Below are 14708 nucleotides of genomic sequence, written 5' to 3' on the forward strand. Positions count from 1 at the left end.
CCGCGTGACAAGCGGGGATACTGACCACTATACTACCGAGGATTGGCTGAAAGCAACACGGCAAAATAACAGGCTGTACAGTGGAGGGCATACCCCAGCTCTCATCCAAGTTGAAACACTCACACGCTTAAACGTCAGCGCTGGGCATGCCTTTCCGTGTGAGAAACACACAGCTATCACTAGACATTGCCATACATAGCCAAATCCCTACCAGAAATGGACAGTAATATATACTACTATGCACATCCATCATACACACAGACATTGGTGTCCTTGACGACCAGCAACGTCAAGAAGGGGACACTTCTTTTAAAATTGACAGTAAAAAAAAACGTACATCTCCCCGGCCGGGAATTGAACCCGGGTCTCCCGCGTGACAGGCGGGGATACTGACCACTATACTACCGAGGATTGGCTGAAAGCAACACGGCAAAATAACAGGCTGTACAGTGGAGGGCATACCCCAGCTCTCATCCAAGTTGAAACACTCACACGCTTAAACGTCAGCGCTGGGCATGCCTTTCCGTGTGAGAAACACACAGCTATCACTAGACATTGCCATACATAGCCAAATCCCTACCAGAAATGGACAGTAATATATACTACTATGCACATCCATCATACACACAGACATTGGTGTCCTTGACGACCAGCAACGTCAAGAAGGGGACACTTCTTTTAAAATTGACAGTAAAAAAAAACGTACATCTCCCCGGCCGGGAATTGAACCCGGGTCTCCCGCGTGACAGGCGGGGATACTGACCACTATACTACCGAGGATTGGCTGAGAGCAACACGGCAAAATAACAGGCTGTACAGTGGAGGGCATACCCCAGCTCTCATCCAAGTTGAAACACTCACACGCTTAAACGTCAGCGCTGGGCATGCCTTTCCGTGTGAGAAACACACAGCTATCACTAGACATTGCCATACATAGCCAAATCCCTACCAGAAATGGACAGTAATATATACTACTATGCACATCCATCATACACACAGACATGGTGTCCTTGACGACCAGCAACGTCAAGAAGGGGACACTTCTTTTAAAATTGACAGTAAAAAAAAACGTACATCTCCCCGGCCGGGAATTGAACCCGGGTCTCCCGCGTGACAGGCGGGGATACTGACCACTATACTACCGAGGATTGGCTGAGAGCAACACGGCAAAATAACAGGCTGTACAGTGGAGGGCATACCCCAGCTCTCATCCAAGTTGAAACACTCACACGCTTAAACGTCAGCGCTGGGCATGCCTTTCCGTGTGAGAAACACACAGCTATCACTAGACATTGCCATACATAGCCAAATCCCTACCAGAAATGGACAGTAATATATACTACTATGCACATCCATCATACACACAGACATTGGTGTCCTTGACGACCAGCAACGTCAAGAAAGGGACACTTCTTTTAAAATTGACAGTAAAAAAAAACGTACATCTCCCCGGCCGGGAATTGAACCCGGGTCTCCCGCGTGACAGGCGGGGATACTGACCACTATACTACCGAGGATTGGCTGAAAGCAACACGGCAAAATAACAGGCTGTACAGTGGAGGGCATACCCCAGCTCTCATCCAAGTTGAAACACTCACACGCTTAAACGTCAGCGCTGGGCATGCCTTTCCGTGTGAGAAACACACAGCTATCACTAGACATTGCCATACATAGCCAAATCCCTACCAGAAATGGACAGTAATATATACTACTATGCACATCCATCATACACACAGACATTGGTGTCCTTGACGACCAGCAACGTCAAGAAGGGGACACTTCTTTTAAAATTGACAGTAAAAAAAAACGTACATCTCCCCGGCCGGGAATTGAACCCGGGTCTCCCGCGTGACAGGCGGGGATACTGACCACTATACTACCGAGGATTGGCTGAAAGCAACACGGCAAAATAACAGGCTGTACAGTGGAGGGCATACCCCAGCTCTCATCCAAGTTGAAACACTCACACGCTTAAACGTCAGCGCTGGGCATGCCTTTCCGTGTGAGAAACACACAGCTATCACTAGACATTGCCATACATAGCCAAATCCCTACCAGAAATGGACAGTAATATATACTACTATGCACATCCATCATACACACAGACATTGGTGTCCTTGACGACCAGCAACGTCAAGAAGGGGACACTTCTTTTAAAATTGACAGTAAAAAAAAACGTACATCTCCCCGGCCGGGAATTGAACCCGGGTCTCCCGCGTGACAGGCGGGGATACTGACCACTATACTACCGAGGATTGGCTGAAAGCAACACGGCAAAATAACAGGCTGTACAGTGGAGGGCATACCCCAGCTCTCATCCAAGTTGAAACACTCACACGCTTAAACGTCAGCGCTGGGCATGCCTTTCCGTGTGAGAAACACACAGCTATCACTAGACATTGCCATACATAGCCAAATCCCTACCAGAAATGGACAGTAATATATACTACTATGCACATCCATCATACACACAGACATTGGTGTCCTTGACGACCAGCAACGTCAAGAAGGGGACACTTCTTTTAAAATTGACAGTAAAAAAAAACGTACATCTCCCCGGCCGGGAATTGAACCCGGGTCTCCCGCGTGACAGGCGGGGATACTGACCACTATACTACCGAGGATTGGCTGAAAGCAACACGGCAAAATAACAGGCTGTACAGTGGAGGGCATACCCCAGCTCTCATCCAAGTTGAAACACTCACACGCTTAAACGTCAGCGCTGGGCATGCCTTTCCGTGTGAGAAACACACAGCTATCACTAGACATTGCCATACATAGCCAAATCCCTACCAGAAATGGACAGTAATATATACTACTATGCACATCCATCATACACACAGACATTGGTGTCCTTGACGACCAGCAACGTCAAGAAGGGGACACTTCTTTTAAAATTGACAGTAAAAAAAAACGTACATCTCCCCGGCCGGGAATTGAACCCGGGTCTCCCGCGTGACAGGCGGGGATACTGACCACTATACTACCGAGGATTGGCTGAGAGCAACACGGCAAAATAACAGGCTGTACAGTGGAGGGCATACCCCAGCTCTCATCCAAGTTGAAACACTCACACGCTTAAACGTCAGCGCTGGGCATGCCTTTCCGTGTGAGAAACACACAGCTATCACTAGACATTGCCATACATAGCCAAATCCCTACCAGAAATGGACAGTAATATATACTACTATGCACATCCATCATACACACAGACATGGTGTCCTTGACGACCAGCAACGTCAAGAAGGGGACACTTCTTTTAAAATTGACAGTAAAAAAAAACGTACATCTCCCCGGCCGGGAATTGAACCCGGGTCTCCCGCGTGACAGGCGGGGATACTGACCACTATACTACCGAGGATTGGCTGAGAGCAACACGGCAAAATAACAGGCTGTACAGTGGAGGGCATACCCCAGCTCTCATCCAAGTTGAAACACTCACACGCTTAAACGTCAGCGCTGGGCATGCCTTTCCGTGTGAGAAACACACAGCTATCACTAGACATTGCCATACATAGCCAAATCCCTACCAGAAATGGACAGTAATATATACTACTATGCACATCCATCATACACACAGACATTGGTGTCCTTGACGACCAGCAACGTCAAGAAAGGGACACTTCTTTTAAAATTGACAGTAAAAAAAAACGTACATCTCCCCGGCCGGGAATTGAACCCGGGTCTCCCGCGTGACAGGCGGGGATACTGACCACTATACTACCGAGGATTGGCTGAAAGCAACACGGCAAAATAACAGGCTGTACAGTGGAGGGCATACCCCAGCTCTCATCCAAGTTGAAACACTCACACGCTTAAACGTCAGCGCTGGGCATGCCTTTCCGTGTGAGAAACACACAGCTATCACTAGACATTGCCATACATAGCCAAATCCCTACCAGAAATGGACAGTAATATATACTACTATGCACATCCATCATACACACAGACATTGGTGTCCTTGACGACCAGCAACGTCAAGAAGGGGACACTTCTTTTAAAATTGACAGTAAAAAAAAACGTACATCTCCCCGGCCGGGAATTGAACCCGGGTCTCCCGCGTGACAGGCGGGGATACTGACCACTATACTACCGAGGATTGGCTGAAAGCAACACGGCAAAATAACAGGCTGTACAGTGGAGGGCATACCCCAGCTCTCATCCAAGTTGAAACACTCACACGCTTAAACGTCAGCGCTGGGCATGCCTTTCCGTGTGAGAAACACACAGCTATCACTAGACATTGCCATACATAGCCAAATCCCTACCAGAAATGGACAGTAATATATACTACTATGCACATCCATCATACACACAGACATTGGTGTCCTTGACGACCAGCAACGTCAAGAAGGGGACACTTCTTTTAAAATTGACAGTAAAAAAAAACGTACATCTCCCCGGCCGGGAATTGAACCCGGGTCTCCCGCGTGACAGGCGGGGATACTGACCACTATACTACCGAGGATTGGCTGAAAGCAACACGGCAAAATAACAGGCTGTACAGTGGAGGGCATACCCCAGCTCTCATCCAAGTTGAAACACTCACACGCTTAAACGTCAGCGCTGGGCATGCCTTTCCGTGTGAGAAACACACAGCTATCACTAGACATTGCCATACATAGCCAAATCCCTACCAGAAATGGACAGTAATATATACTACTATGCACATCCATCATACACACAGACATGGTGTCCTTGACGACCAGCAACGTCAAGAAGGGGACACTTCTTTTAAAATTGACAGTAAAAAAAAACGTACATCTCCCCGGCCGGGAATTGAACCCGGGTCTCCCGCGTGACAGGCGGGGATACTGACCACTATACTACCGAGGATTGGCTGAAAGCAACACGGCAAAATAACAGGCTGTACAGTGGAGGGCATACCCCAGCTCTCATCCAAGTTGAAACACTCACACGCTTAAACGTCAGCGCTGGGCATGCCTTTCCGTGTGAGAAACACACAGCTATCACTAGACATTGCCATACATAGCCAAATCCCTACCAGAAATGGACAGTAATATATACTACTATGCACATCCATCATACACACAGACATTGGTGTCCTTGACGACCAGCAACGTCAAGAAGGGGACACTTCTTTTAAAATTGACAGTAAAAGAAAACGTACATCTCCCCGGCCGGGAATTGAACCCGGGTCTCCCGCGTGACAGGCGGGGATACTGACCACTATACTACCGAGGATTGGCTGAAAGCAACACGGCAAAATAACAGGCTGTACAGTGGAGGGCATACCCCAGCTCTCATCCAAGTTGAAACACTCACACGCTTAAACGTCAGCGCTGGGCATGCCTTTCCGTGTGAGAAACACACAGCTATCACTAGACATTGCCATACATAGCCAAATCCCTACCAGAAATGGACAGTAATATATACTACTATGCACATCCATCATACACACAGACATTGGTGTCCTTGACGACCAGCCACGTCAAGAAGGGGACACTTCTTTTAAAATTGACAGTAAAAAAAAACGTACATCTCCCCGGCCGGGAATTGAACCCGGGTCTCCCGCGTGACAGGCGGGGATACTGACCACTATACTACCGAGGATTGGCTGAAAGCAACACGGCAAAATAACAGGCTGTACAGTGGAGGGCATACCCCAGCTCTCATCCAAGTTGAAACACTCACACGCTTAAACGTCAGCGCTGGGCATGCCTTTCCGTGTGAGAAACACACAGCTATCACTAGACATTGCCATACATAGCCAAATCCCTACCAGAAATGGACAGTAATATATACTACTATGCACATCCATCATACACACAGACATGGTGTCCTTGACGACCAGCAACGTCAAGAAGGGGACACTTCTTTTAAAATTGACAGTAAAAAAAAACGTACATCTCCCCGGCCGGGAATTGAACCCGGGTCTCCCGCGTGACAGGCGGGGATACTGACCACTATACTACCGAGGATTGGCTGAGAGCAACACGGCAAAATAACAGGCTGTACAGTGGAGGGCATACCCCAGCTCTCATCCAAGTTGAAACACTCACACGCTTAAACGTCAGCGCTGGGCATGCCTTTCCGTGTGAGAAACACACAGCTATCACTAGACATTGCCATACATAGCCAAATCCCTACCAGAAATGGACAGTAATATATACTACTATGCACATCCATCATACACACAGACATTGGTGTCCTTGACGACCAGCAACGTCAAGAAAGGGACACTTCTTTTAAAATTGACAGTAAAAAAAAACGTACATCTCCCCGGCCGGGAATTGAACCCGGGTCTCCCGCGTGACAGGCGGGGATACTGACCACTATACTACCGAGGATTGGCTGAAAGCAACACGGCAAAATAACAGGCTGTACAGTGGAGGGCATACCCCAGCTCTCATCCAAGTTGAAACACTCACACGCTTAAACGTCAGCGCTGGGCATGCCTTTCCGTGTGAGAAACACACAGCTATCACTAGACATTGCCATACATAGCCAAATCCCTACCAGAAATGGACAGTAATATATACTACTATGCACATCCATCATACACACAGACATTGGTGTCCTTGACGACCAGCAACGTCAAGAAGGGAACACTTCTTTTAAAATTGACAGTAAAAAAAAACGTACATCTCCCCGGCCGGGAATTGAACCCGGGTCTCCCGCGTGACAGGCGGGGATACTGACCACTATACTACCGAGGATTGGCTGAAAGCAACACGGCAAAATAACAGGCTGTACAGTGGAGGGCATACCCCAGCTCTCATCCAAGTTGAAACACTCACACGCTTAAACGTCAGCGCTGGGCATGCCTTTCCGTGTGAGAAACACACAGCTATCACTAGACATTGCCATACATAGCCAAATCCCTACCAGAAATGGACAGTAATATATACTACTATGCACATCCATCATACACACAGACATTGGTGTCCTTGACGACCAGCAACGTCAAGAAGGGGACACTTCTTTTAAAATTGACAGTAAAAAAAAACGTACATCTCCCCGGCCGGGAATTGAACCCGGGTCTCCCGCGTGACAGGCGGGGATACTGACCACTATACTACCGAGGATTGGCTGAAAGCAACACGGCAAAATAACAGGCTGTACAGTGGAGGGCATACCCCAGCTCTCATCCAAGTTGAAACACTCACACGCTTAAACGTCAGCGCTGGGCATGCCTTTCCGTGTGAGAAACACACAGCTATCACTAGACATTGCCATACATAGCCAAATCCCTACCAGAAATGGACAGTAATATATACTACTATGCACATCCATCATACACACAGACATGGTGTCCTTGACGACCAGCAACGTCAAGAAGGGGACACTTCTTTTAAAATTGACAGTAAAAAAAAACGTACATCTCCCCGGCCGGGAATTGAACCCGGGTCTCCCGCGTGACAGGCGGGGATACTGACCACTATACTACCGAGGATTGGCTGAAAGCAACACGGCAAAATAACAGGCTGTACAGTGGAGGGCATACCCCAGCTCTCATCCAAGTTGAAACACTCACACGCTTAAACGTCAGCGCTGGGCATGCCTTTCCGTGTGAGAAACACACAGCTATCACTAGACATTGCCATACATAGCCAAATCCCTACCAGAAATGGACAGTAATATATACTACTATGCACATCCATCATACACACAGACATTGGTGTCCTTGACGACCAGCAACGTCAAGAAGGGGACACTTCTTTTAAAATTGACAGTAAAAGAAAACGTACATCTCCCCGGCCGGGAATTGAACCCGGGTCTCCCGCGTGACAGGCGGGGATACTGACCACTATACTACCGAGGATTGGCTGAAAGCAACACGGCAAAATAACAGGCTGTACAGTGGAGGGCATACCCCAGCTCTCATCCAAGTTGAAACACTCACACGCTTAAACGTCAGCGCTGGGCATGCCTTTCCGTGTGAGAAACACACAGCTATCACTAGACATTGCCATACATAGCCAAATCCCTACCAGAAATGGACAGTAATATATACTACTATGCACATCCATCATACACACAGACATTGGTGTCCTTGACGACCAGCAACGTCAAGAAGGGGACACTTCTTTTAAAATTGACAGTAAAAAAAAACGTACATCTCCCCGGCCGGGAATTGAACCCGGGTCTCCCGCGTGACAGGCGGGGATACTGACCACTATACTACCGAGGATTGGCTGAAAGCAACACGGCAAAATAACAGGCTGTACAGTGGAGGGCATACCCCAGCTCTCATCCAAGTTGAAACACTCACACGCTTAAACGTCAGCGCTGGGCATGCCTTTCCGTGTGAGAAACACACAGCTATCACTAGACATTGCCATACATAGCCAAATCCCTACCAGAAATGGACAGTAATATATACTACTATGCACATCCATCATACACACAGACATGGTGTCCTTGACGACCAGCAACGTCAAGAAGGGGACACTTCTTTTAAAATTGACAGTAAAAAAAAACGTACATCTCCCCGGCCGGGAATTGAACCCGGGTCTCCCGCGTGACAGGCGGGGATACTGACCACTATACTACCGAGGATTGGCTGAAAGCAACACGGCAAAATAACAGGCTGTACAGTGGAGGGCATACCCCAGCTCTCATCCAAGTTGAAACACTCACACGCTTAAACGTCAGCGCTGGGCATGCCTTTCCGTGTGAGAAACACACAGCTATCACTAGACATTGCCATACATAGCCAAATCCCTACCAGAAATGGACAGTAATATATACTACTATGCACATCCATCATACACACAGACATTGGTGTCCTTGACGACCAGCAACGTCAAGAAGGGGACACTTCTTTTAAAATTGACAGTAAAAAAAAACGTACATCTCCCCGGCCGGGAATTGAACCCGGGTCTCCCGCGTGACAGGCGGGGATACTGACCACTATACTACCGAGGATTGGCTGAAAGCAACACGGCAAAATAACAGGCTGTACAGTGGAGGGCATACCCCAGCTCTCATCCAAGTTGAAACACTCACACGCTTAAACGTCAGCGCTGGGCATGCCTTTCCGTGTGAGAAACACACAGCTATCACTAGACATTGCCATACATAGCCAAATCCCTACCAGAAATGGACAGTAATATATACTACTATGCACATCCATCATACACACAGACATTGGTGTCCTTGACGACCAGCAACGTCAAGAAGGGGACACTTCTTTTAAAATTGACAGTAAAAGAAAACGTACATCTCCCCGGCCGGGAATTGAACCCGGGTCTCCCGCGTGACAGGCGGGGATACTGACCACTATACTACCGAGGATTGGCTGAAAGCAACACGGCAAAATAACAGGCTGTACAGTGGAGGGCATACCCCAGCTCTCATCCAAGTTGAAACACTCACACGCTTAAACGTCAGCGCTGGGCATGCCTTTCCGTGTGAGAAACACACAGCTATCACTAGACATTGCCATACATAGCCAAATCCCTACCAGAAATGGACAGTAATATATACTACTATGCACATCCATCATACACACAGACATTGGTGTCCTTGACGACCAGCAACGTCAAGAAGGGGACACTTCTTTTAAAATTGACAGTAAAAAAAAACGTACATCTCCCCGGCCGGGAATTGAACCCGGGTCTCCCGCGTGACAGGCGGGGATACTGACCACTATACTACCGAGGATTGGCTGAAAGCAACACGGGCAAAATAACAGGCTGTACAGTGGAGGGCATACCCCAGCTCTCATCCAAGTTGAAACACTCACACGCTTAAACGTCAGCGCTGGGCATGCCTTTCCGTGTGAGAAACACACAGCTATCACTAGACATTGCCATACATAGCCAAATCCCTACCAGAAATGGACAGTAATATATACTACTATGCACATCCATCATACACACAGACATTGGTGTCCTTGACGACCAGCAACGTCAAGAAGGGGACACTTCTTTTAAAATTGACAGTAAAAAAAAACGTACATCTCCCCGGCCGGGAATTGAACCCGGGTCTCCCGCGTGACAGGCGGGGATACTGACCACTATACTACCGAGGATTGGCTGAAAGCAACACGGCAAAATAACAGGCTGTACAGTGGAGGGCATACCCCAGCTCTCATCCAAGTTGAAACACTCACACGCTTAAACGTCAGCGCTGGGCATGCCTTTCCGTGTGAGAAACACACAGCTATCACTAGACATTGCCATACATAGCCAAATCCCTACCAGAAATGGACAGTAATATATACTACTATGCACATCCATCATACACACAGACATGGTGTCCTTGACGACCAGCAACGTCAAGAAGGGGACACTTCTTTTAAAATTGACAGTAAAAAAAAACGTACATCTCCCCGGCCGGGAATTGAACCCGGGTCTCCCGCGTGACAGGCGGGGATACTGACCACTATACTACCGAGGATTGGCTGAAAGCAACACGGCAAAATAACAGGCTGTACAGTGGAGGGCATACCCCAGCTCTCATCCAAGTTGAAACACTCACACGCTTAAACGTCAGCGCTGGGCATGCCTTTCCGTGTGAGAAACACACAGCTATCACTAGACATTGCCATACATAGCCAAATCCCTACCAGAAATGGACAGTAATATATACTACTATGCACATCCATCATACACACAGACATTGGTGTCCTTGACGACCAGCAACGTCAAGAAGGGGACACTTCTTTTAAAATTGACAGTAAAAAAAAACGTACATCTCCCCGGCCGGGAATTGAACCCGGGTCTCCCGCGTGACAGGCGGGGATACTGACCACTATACTACCGAGGATTGGCTGAAAGCAACACGGCAAAATAACAGGCTGTACAGTGGAGGGCATACCCCAGCTCTCATCCAAGTTGAAACACTCACACGCTTAAACGTCAGCGCTGGGCATGCCTTTCCGTGTGAGAAACACACAGCTATCACTAGACATTGCCATACATAGCCAAATCCCTACCAGAAATGGACAGTAATATATACTACTATGCACATCCATCATACACACAGACATTGGTGTCCTTGACGACCAGCAACGTCAAGAAGGGGACACTTCTTTTAAAATTGACAGTAAAAAAAAACGTACATCTCCCCGGCCGGGAATTGAACCCGGGTCTCCCGCGTGACAGGCGGGGATACTGACCACTATACTACCGAGGATTGGCTGAAAGCAACACGGCAAAATAACAGGCTGTACAGTGGAGGGCATACCCCAGCTCTCATCCAAGTTGAAACACTCACACGCTTAAACGTCAGCGCTGGGCATGCCTTTCCGTGTGAGAAACACACAGCTATCACTAGACATTGCCATACATAGCCAAATCCCTACCAGAAATGGACAGTAATATATACTACTATGCACATCCATCATACACACAGACATTGGTGTCCTTGACGACCAGCAACGTCAAGAAGGGGACACTTCTTTTAAAATTGACAGTAAAAAAAAACGTACATCTCCCCGGCCGGGAATTGAACCCGGGTCTCCCGCGTGACAGGCGGGGATACTGACCACTATACTACCGAGGATTGGCTGAAAGCAACACGGCAAAATAACAGGCTGTACAGTGGAGGGCATACCCCAGCTCTCATCCAAGTTGAAACACTCACACGCTTAAACGTCAGCGCTGGGCATGCCTTTCCGTGTGAGAAACACACAGCTATCACTAGACATTGCCATACATAGCCAAATCCCTACCAGAAATGGACAGTAATATATACTACTATGCACATCCATCATACACACAGACATGGTGTCCTTGACGACCAGCAACGTCAAGAAGGGGACACTTCTTTTAAAATTGACAGTAAAAAAAAACGTACATCTCCCCGGCCGGGAATTGAACCCGGGTCTCCCGCGTGACAGGCGGGGATACTGACCACTATACTACCGAGGATTGGCTGAAAGCAACACGGCAAAATAACAGGCTGTACAGTGGAGGGCATACCCCAGCTCTCATCCAAGTTGAAACACTCACACGCTTAAACGTCAGCGCTGGGCATGCCTTTCCGTGTGAGAAACACACAGCTATCACTAGACATTGCCATACATAGCCAAATCCCTACCAGAAATGGACAGTAATATATACTACTATGCACATCCATCATACACACAGACATTGGTGTCCTTGACGACCAGCAACGTCAAGAAGGGGACACTTCTTTTAAAATTGACAGTAAAAAAAAACGTACATCTCCCCGGCCGGGAATTGAACCCGGGTCTCCCGCGTGACAGGCGGGGATACTGACCACTATACTACCGAGGATTGGCTGAAAGCAACACGGCAAAATAACAGGCTGTACAGTGGAGGGCATACCCCAGCTCTCATCCAAGTTGAAACACTCACACGCTTAAACGTCAGCGCTGGGCATGCCTTTCCGTGTGAGAAACACACAGCTATCACTAGACATTGCCATACATAGCCAAATCCCTACCAGAAATGGACAGTAATATATACTACTATGCACATCCATCATACACACAGACATTGGTGTCCTTGACGACCAGCAACGTCAAGAAGGGGACACTTCTTTTAAAATTGACAGTAAAAAAAAACGTACATCTCCCCGGCCGGGAATTGAACCCGGGTCTCCCGCGTGACAGGCGGGGATACTGACCACTATACTACCGAGGATTGGCTGAAAGCAACACGGCAAAATAACAGGCTGTACAGTGGAGGGCATACCCCAGCTCTCATCCAAGTTGAAACACTCACACGCTTAAACGTCAGCGCTGGGCATGCCTTTCCGTGTGAGAAACACACAGCTATCACTAGACATTGCCATACATAGCCAAATCCCTACCAGAAATGGACAGTAATATATACTACTATGCACATCCATCATACACACAGACATTGGTGTCCTTGACGACCAGCAACGTCAAGAAGGGGACACTTCTTTTAAAATTGACAGTAAAAAAAAACGTACATCTCCCCGGCCGGGAATTGAACCCGGGTCTCCCGCGTGACAGGCGGGGATACTGACCACTATACTACCGAGGATTGGCTGAAAGCAACACGGCAAAATAACAGGCTGTACAGTGGAGGGCATACCCCAGCTCTCATCCAAGTTGAAACACTCACACGCTTAAACGTCAGCGCTGGGCATGCCTTTCCGTGTGAGAAACACACAGCTATCACTAGACATTGCCATACATAGCCAAATCCCTACCAGAAATGGACAGTAATATATACTACTATGCACATCCATCATACACACAGACATTGGTGTCCTTGACGACCAGCAACGTCAAGAAGGGGACACTTCTTTTAAAATTGACAGTAAAAAAAAACGTACATCTCCCCGGCCGGGAATTGAACCCGGGTCTCCCGCGTGACAGGCGGGGATACTGACCACTATACTACCGAGGATTGGCTGAAAGCAACACGGCAAAATAACAGGCTGTACAGTGGAGGGCATACCCCAGCTCTCATACAAGTTGAAACACTCACACGCTTAAACGTCAGCGCTGGGCATGCCTTTCCGTGTGAGAAACACACAGCTATCACTAGACATTGCCATACATAGCCAAATCCCTACCAGAAATGGACAGTAATATATACTACTATGCACATCCATCATACACACAGACATTGGTGTCCTTGACGACCAGCAACGTCAAGAAGGGGACACTTCTTTTAAAATTGACAGTAAAAAAAAAACGTACATCTCCCCGGCCGGGAATTGAACCCGGGTCTCCCGCGTGACAGGCGGGGATACTGACCACTATACTACCGAGGATTGGCTGAGAGCAACACGGCAAAATAACAGGCTGTACAGTGGAGGGCATACCCCAGCTCTCATCCAAGTTGAAACACTCACACGCTTAAACGTCAGCGCTGGGCATGCCTTTCCGTGTGAGAAACACACAGCTATCACTAGACATTGCCATACATAGCCAAATCCCTACCAGAAATGGACAGTAATATATACTGCTATGCACATCCATCATACACACAGACATTGGTGTCCTTGACGACCAGCAACGTCAAGAAGGGGACACTTCTTTTAAAATTGACAGTAAAAAAAAACGTACATCTCCCCGGCCGGGAATTGAACCCGGGTCTCCCGCGTGACAGGCGGGGATACTGACCACTATACTACCGAGGATTGGCTGAGAGCAACACGGCAAAATAACAGGCTGTACAGTGGAGGGCATACCCCAGCTCTCATCCAAGTTGAAACACTCACACGCTTAAACGTCAGCGCTGGGCATGCCTTTCCGTGTGAGAAACACACAGCTATCACTAGACATTGCCATACATAGCCAAATCCCTACCAGAAATGGACAGTAATATATACTACTATGCACATCCATCATACACACAGACATTGGTGTCCTTGACGACCAGCAACGTCAAGAAGGGGACACTTCTTTTAAAATTGACAGTAAAAAAAAACGTACATCTCCCCGGCCGGGAATTGAACCCGGGTCTCCCGCGTGACAGGCGGGGATACTGACCACTATACTACCGAGGATTGGCTGAAAGCAACACGGCAAAATAACAGGCTGTACAGTGGAGGGCATACCCCAGCTCTCATCCAAGTTGAAACACTCACACGCTTAAACGTCAGCGCTGGGCATGCCTTTCCGTGTGAGAAACACAGCTATCACTAGACATTGCCATACATAGCCAAATCCCTACCAGAAATGGACAGTAATATATACTACTATGCACATCCATCATACACACAGACATTGGTGTCCTTGACGACCAGCAACGTCAAGAAGGGGACACTTCTTTTAAAATTGACAGTAA

The 14708-nt window shown here is 48.0% G+C and overlaps 39 non-coding genes across 39 annotated transcripts; all 39 read right to left on the reverse strand.

The window, feature by feature from the left end:
* Window positions 1–339: 339 nt before the first annotated feature.
* Window positions 340–411, reverse strand: Trnad-guc (transfer RNA aspartic acid (anticodon GUC)). The gene has a single exon. It is a non-coding gene; the product is annotated as a tRNA-Asp (tRNA).
* Window positions 412–708: 297 nt separating this feature from the next.
* Trnad-guc (transfer RNA aspartic acid (anticodon GUC)) lies at window positions 709–780 on the reverse strand. The gene has a single exon. It is a non-coding gene; the product is annotated as a tRNA-Asp (tRNA).
* A 296-nt stretch (window positions 781–1076) lies between these two features.
* Window positions 1077–1148, reverse strand: Trnad-guc (transfer RNA aspartic acid (anticodon GUC)). Its single transcript has one exon. It is a non-coding gene; the product is annotated as a tRNA-Asp (tRNA).
* Window positions 1149–1445: 297 nt separating this feature from the next.
* On the reverse strand, window positions 1446–1517 carry Trnad-guc (transfer RNA aspartic acid (anticodon GUC)). Its single transcript has one exon. It is a non-coding gene; the product is annotated as a tRNA-Asp (tRNA).
* A 297-nt stretch (window positions 1518–1814) lies between these two features.
* Window positions 1815–1886, reverse strand: Trnad-guc (transfer RNA aspartic acid (anticodon GUC)). Its single transcript has one exon. It is a non-coding gene; the product is annotated as a tRNA-Asp (tRNA).
* Window positions 1887–2183: 297 nt separating this feature from the next.
* Window positions 2184–2255, reverse strand: Trnad-guc (transfer RNA aspartic acid (anticodon GUC)). Its single transcript has one exon. It is a non-coding gene; the product is annotated as a tRNA-Asp (tRNA).
* Window positions 2256–2552: 297 nt separating this feature from the next.
* Trnad-guc (transfer RNA aspartic acid (anticodon GUC)) lies at window positions 2553–2624 on the reverse strand. Its single transcript has one exon. It is a non-coding gene; the product is annotated as a tRNA-Asp (tRNA).
* Window positions 2625–2921: 297 nt separating this feature from the next.
* Window positions 2922–2993, reverse strand: Trnad-guc (transfer RNA aspartic acid (anticodon GUC)). The gene has a single exon. It is a non-coding gene; the product is annotated as a tRNA-Asp (tRNA).
* A 296-nt stretch (window positions 2994–3289) lies between these two features.
* Window positions 3290–3361, reverse strand: Trnad-guc (transfer RNA aspartic acid (anticodon GUC)). The gene has a single exon. It is a non-coding gene; the product is annotated as a tRNA-Asp (tRNA).
* A 297-nt stretch (window positions 3362–3658) lies between these two features.
* Trnad-guc (transfer RNA aspartic acid (anticodon GUC)) lies at window positions 3659–3730 on the reverse strand. The gene has a single exon. It is a non-coding gene; the product is annotated as a tRNA-Asp (tRNA).
* A 297-nt stretch (window positions 3731–4027) lies between these two features.
* On the reverse strand, window positions 4028–4099 carry Trnad-guc (transfer RNA aspartic acid (anticodon GUC)). The gene has a single exon. It is a non-coding gene; the product is annotated as a tRNA-Asp (tRNA).
* A 297-nt stretch (window positions 4100–4396) lies between these two features.
* On the reverse strand, window positions 4397–4468 carry Trnad-guc (transfer RNA aspartic acid (anticodon GUC)). Its single transcript has one exon. It is a non-coding gene; the product is annotated as a tRNA-Asp (tRNA).
* A 296-nt stretch (window positions 4469–4764) lies between these two features.
* On the reverse strand, window positions 4765–4836 carry Trnad-guc (transfer RNA aspartic acid (anticodon GUC)). The gene has a single exon. It is a non-coding gene; the product is annotated as a tRNA-Asp (tRNA).
* Window positions 4837–5133: 297 nt separating this feature from the next.
* Window positions 5134–5205, reverse strand: Trnad-guc (transfer RNA aspartic acid (anticodon GUC)). The gene has a single exon. It is a non-coding gene; the product is annotated as a tRNA-Asp (tRNA).
* Window positions 5206–5502: 297 nt separating this feature from the next.
* Trnad-guc (transfer RNA aspartic acid (anticodon GUC)) lies at window positions 5503–5574 on the reverse strand. Its single transcript has one exon. It is a non-coding gene; the product is annotated as a tRNA-Asp (tRNA).
* Window positions 5575–5870: 296 nt separating this feature from the next.
* On the reverse strand, window positions 5871–5942 carry Trnad-guc (transfer RNA aspartic acid (anticodon GUC)). The gene has a single exon. It is a non-coding gene; the product is annotated as a tRNA-Asp (tRNA).
* Window positions 5943–6239: 297 nt separating this feature from the next.
* Trnad-guc (transfer RNA aspartic acid (anticodon GUC)) lies at window positions 6240–6311 on the reverse strand. The gene has a single exon. It is a non-coding gene; the product is annotated as a tRNA-Asp (tRNA).
* Window positions 6312–6608: 297 nt separating this feature from the next.
* On the reverse strand, window positions 6609–6680 carry Trnad-guc (transfer RNA aspartic acid (anticodon GUC)). Its single transcript has one exon. It is a non-coding gene; the product is annotated as a tRNA-Asp (tRNA).
* Window positions 6681–6977: 297 nt separating this feature from the next.
* Window positions 6978–7049, reverse strand: Trnad-guc (transfer RNA aspartic acid (anticodon GUC)). The gene has a single exon. It is a non-coding gene; the product is annotated as a tRNA-Asp (tRNA).
* Window positions 7050–7345: 296 nt separating this feature from the next.
* Window positions 7346–7417, reverse strand: Trnad-guc (transfer RNA aspartic acid (anticodon GUC)). Its single transcript has one exon. It is a non-coding gene; the product is annotated as a tRNA-Asp (tRNA).
* A 297-nt stretch (window positions 7418–7714) lies between these two features.
* Trnad-guc (transfer RNA aspartic acid (anticodon GUC)) lies at window positions 7715–7786 on the reverse strand. Its single transcript has one exon. It is a non-coding gene; the product is annotated as a tRNA-Asp (tRNA).
* Window positions 7787–8083: 297 nt separating this feature from the next.
* On the reverse strand, window positions 8084–8155 carry Trnad-guc (transfer RNA aspartic acid (anticodon GUC)). The gene has a single exon. It is a non-coding gene; the product is annotated as a tRNA-Asp (tRNA).
* Window positions 8156–8451: 296 nt separating this feature from the next.
* Trnad-guc (transfer RNA aspartic acid (anticodon GUC)) lies at window positions 8452–8523 on the reverse strand. The gene has a single exon. It is a non-coding gene; the product is annotated as a tRNA-Asp (tRNA).
* Window positions 8524–8820: 297 nt separating this feature from the next.
* Trnad-guc (transfer RNA aspartic acid (anticodon GUC)) lies at window positions 8821–8892 on the reverse strand. The gene has a single exon. It is a non-coding gene; the product is annotated as a tRNA-Asp (tRNA).
* Window positions 8893–9189: 297 nt separating this feature from the next.
* Trnad-guc (transfer RNA aspartic acid (anticodon GUC)) lies at window positions 9190–9261 on the reverse strand. The gene has a single exon. It is a non-coding gene; the product is annotated as a tRNA-Asp (tRNA).
* Window positions 9262–9558: 297 nt separating this feature from the next.
* Window positions 9559–9630, reverse strand: Trnad-guc (transfer RNA aspartic acid (anticodon GUC)). Its single transcript has one exon. It is a non-coding gene; the product is annotated as a tRNA-Asp (tRNA).
* Window positions 9631–9928: 298 nt separating this feature from the next.
* Window positions 9929–10000, reverse strand: Trnad-guc (transfer RNA aspartic acid (anticodon GUC)). The gene has a single exon. It is a non-coding gene; the product is annotated as a tRNA-Asp (tRNA).
* Window positions 10001–10296: 296 nt separating this feature from the next.
* Window positions 10297–10368, reverse strand: Trnad-guc (transfer RNA aspartic acid (anticodon GUC)). The gene has a single exon. It is a non-coding gene; the product is annotated as a tRNA-Asp (tRNA).
* Window positions 10369–10665: 297 nt separating this feature from the next.
* On the reverse strand, window positions 10666–10737 carry Trnad-guc (transfer RNA aspartic acid (anticodon GUC)). The gene has a single exon. It is a non-coding gene; the product is annotated as a tRNA-Asp (tRNA).
* Window positions 10738–11034: 297 nt separating this feature from the next.
* On the reverse strand, window positions 11035–11106 carry Trnad-guc (transfer RNA aspartic acid (anticodon GUC)). The gene has a single exon. It is a non-coding gene; the product is annotated as a tRNA-Asp (tRNA).
* A 297-nt stretch (window positions 11107–11403) lies between these two features.
* Window positions 11404–11475, reverse strand: Trnad-guc (transfer RNA aspartic acid (anticodon GUC)). The gene has a single exon. It is a non-coding gene; the product is annotated as a tRNA-Asp (tRNA).
* A 296-nt stretch (window positions 11476–11771) lies between these two features.
* Window positions 11772–11843, reverse strand: Trnad-guc (transfer RNA aspartic acid (anticodon GUC)). Its single transcript has one exon. It is a non-coding gene; the product is annotated as a tRNA-Asp (tRNA).
* Window positions 11844–12140: 297 nt separating this feature from the next.
* On the reverse strand, window positions 12141–12212 carry Trnad-guc (transfer RNA aspartic acid (anticodon GUC)). Its single transcript has one exon. It is a non-coding gene; the product is annotated as a tRNA-Asp (tRNA).
* A 297-nt stretch (window positions 12213–12509) lies between these two features.
* On the reverse strand, window positions 12510–12581 carry Trnad-guc (transfer RNA aspartic acid (anticodon GUC)). The gene has a single exon. It is a non-coding gene; the product is annotated as a tRNA-Asp (tRNA).
* A 297-nt stretch (window positions 12582–12878) lies between these two features.
* Window positions 12879–12950, reverse strand: Trnad-guc (transfer RNA aspartic acid (anticodon GUC)). The gene has a single exon. It is a non-coding gene; the product is annotated as a tRNA-Asp (tRNA).
* Window positions 12951–13247: 297 nt separating this feature from the next.
* On the reverse strand, window positions 13248–13319 carry Trnad-guc (transfer RNA aspartic acid (anticodon GUC)). Its single transcript has one exon. It is a non-coding gene; the product is annotated as a tRNA-Asp (tRNA).
* Window positions 13320–13617: 298 nt separating this feature from the next.
* On the reverse strand, window positions 13618–13689 carry Trnad-guc (transfer RNA aspartic acid (anticodon GUC)). Its single transcript has one exon. It is a non-coding gene; the product is annotated as a tRNA-Asp (tRNA).
* Window positions 13690–13986: 297 nt separating this feature from the next.
* Trnad-guc (transfer RNA aspartic acid (anticodon GUC)) lies at window positions 13987–14058 on the reverse strand. Its single transcript has one exon. It is a non-coding gene; the product is annotated as a tRNA-Asp (tRNA).
* A 297-nt stretch (window positions 14059–14355) lies between these two features.
* Trnad-guc (transfer RNA aspartic acid (anticodon GUC)) lies at window positions 14356–14427 on the reverse strand. Its single transcript has one exon. It is a non-coding gene; the product is annotated as a tRNA-Asp (tRNA).
* Window positions 14428–14708: the final 281 nt, after the last annotated feature.

The sequence above is a fragment of the Haliotis asinina genome, unplaced genomic scaffold (genome assembly GCF_037392515.1).
Source record: "Haliotis asinina isolate JCU_RB_2024 unplaced genomic scaffold, JCU_Hal_asi_v2 scaffold_77, whole genome shotgun sequence".
Classification (NCBI taxonomy): Eukaryota; Metazoa; Mollusca; class Gastropoda; order Lepetellida; family Haliotidae; genus Haliotis; species Haliotis asinina.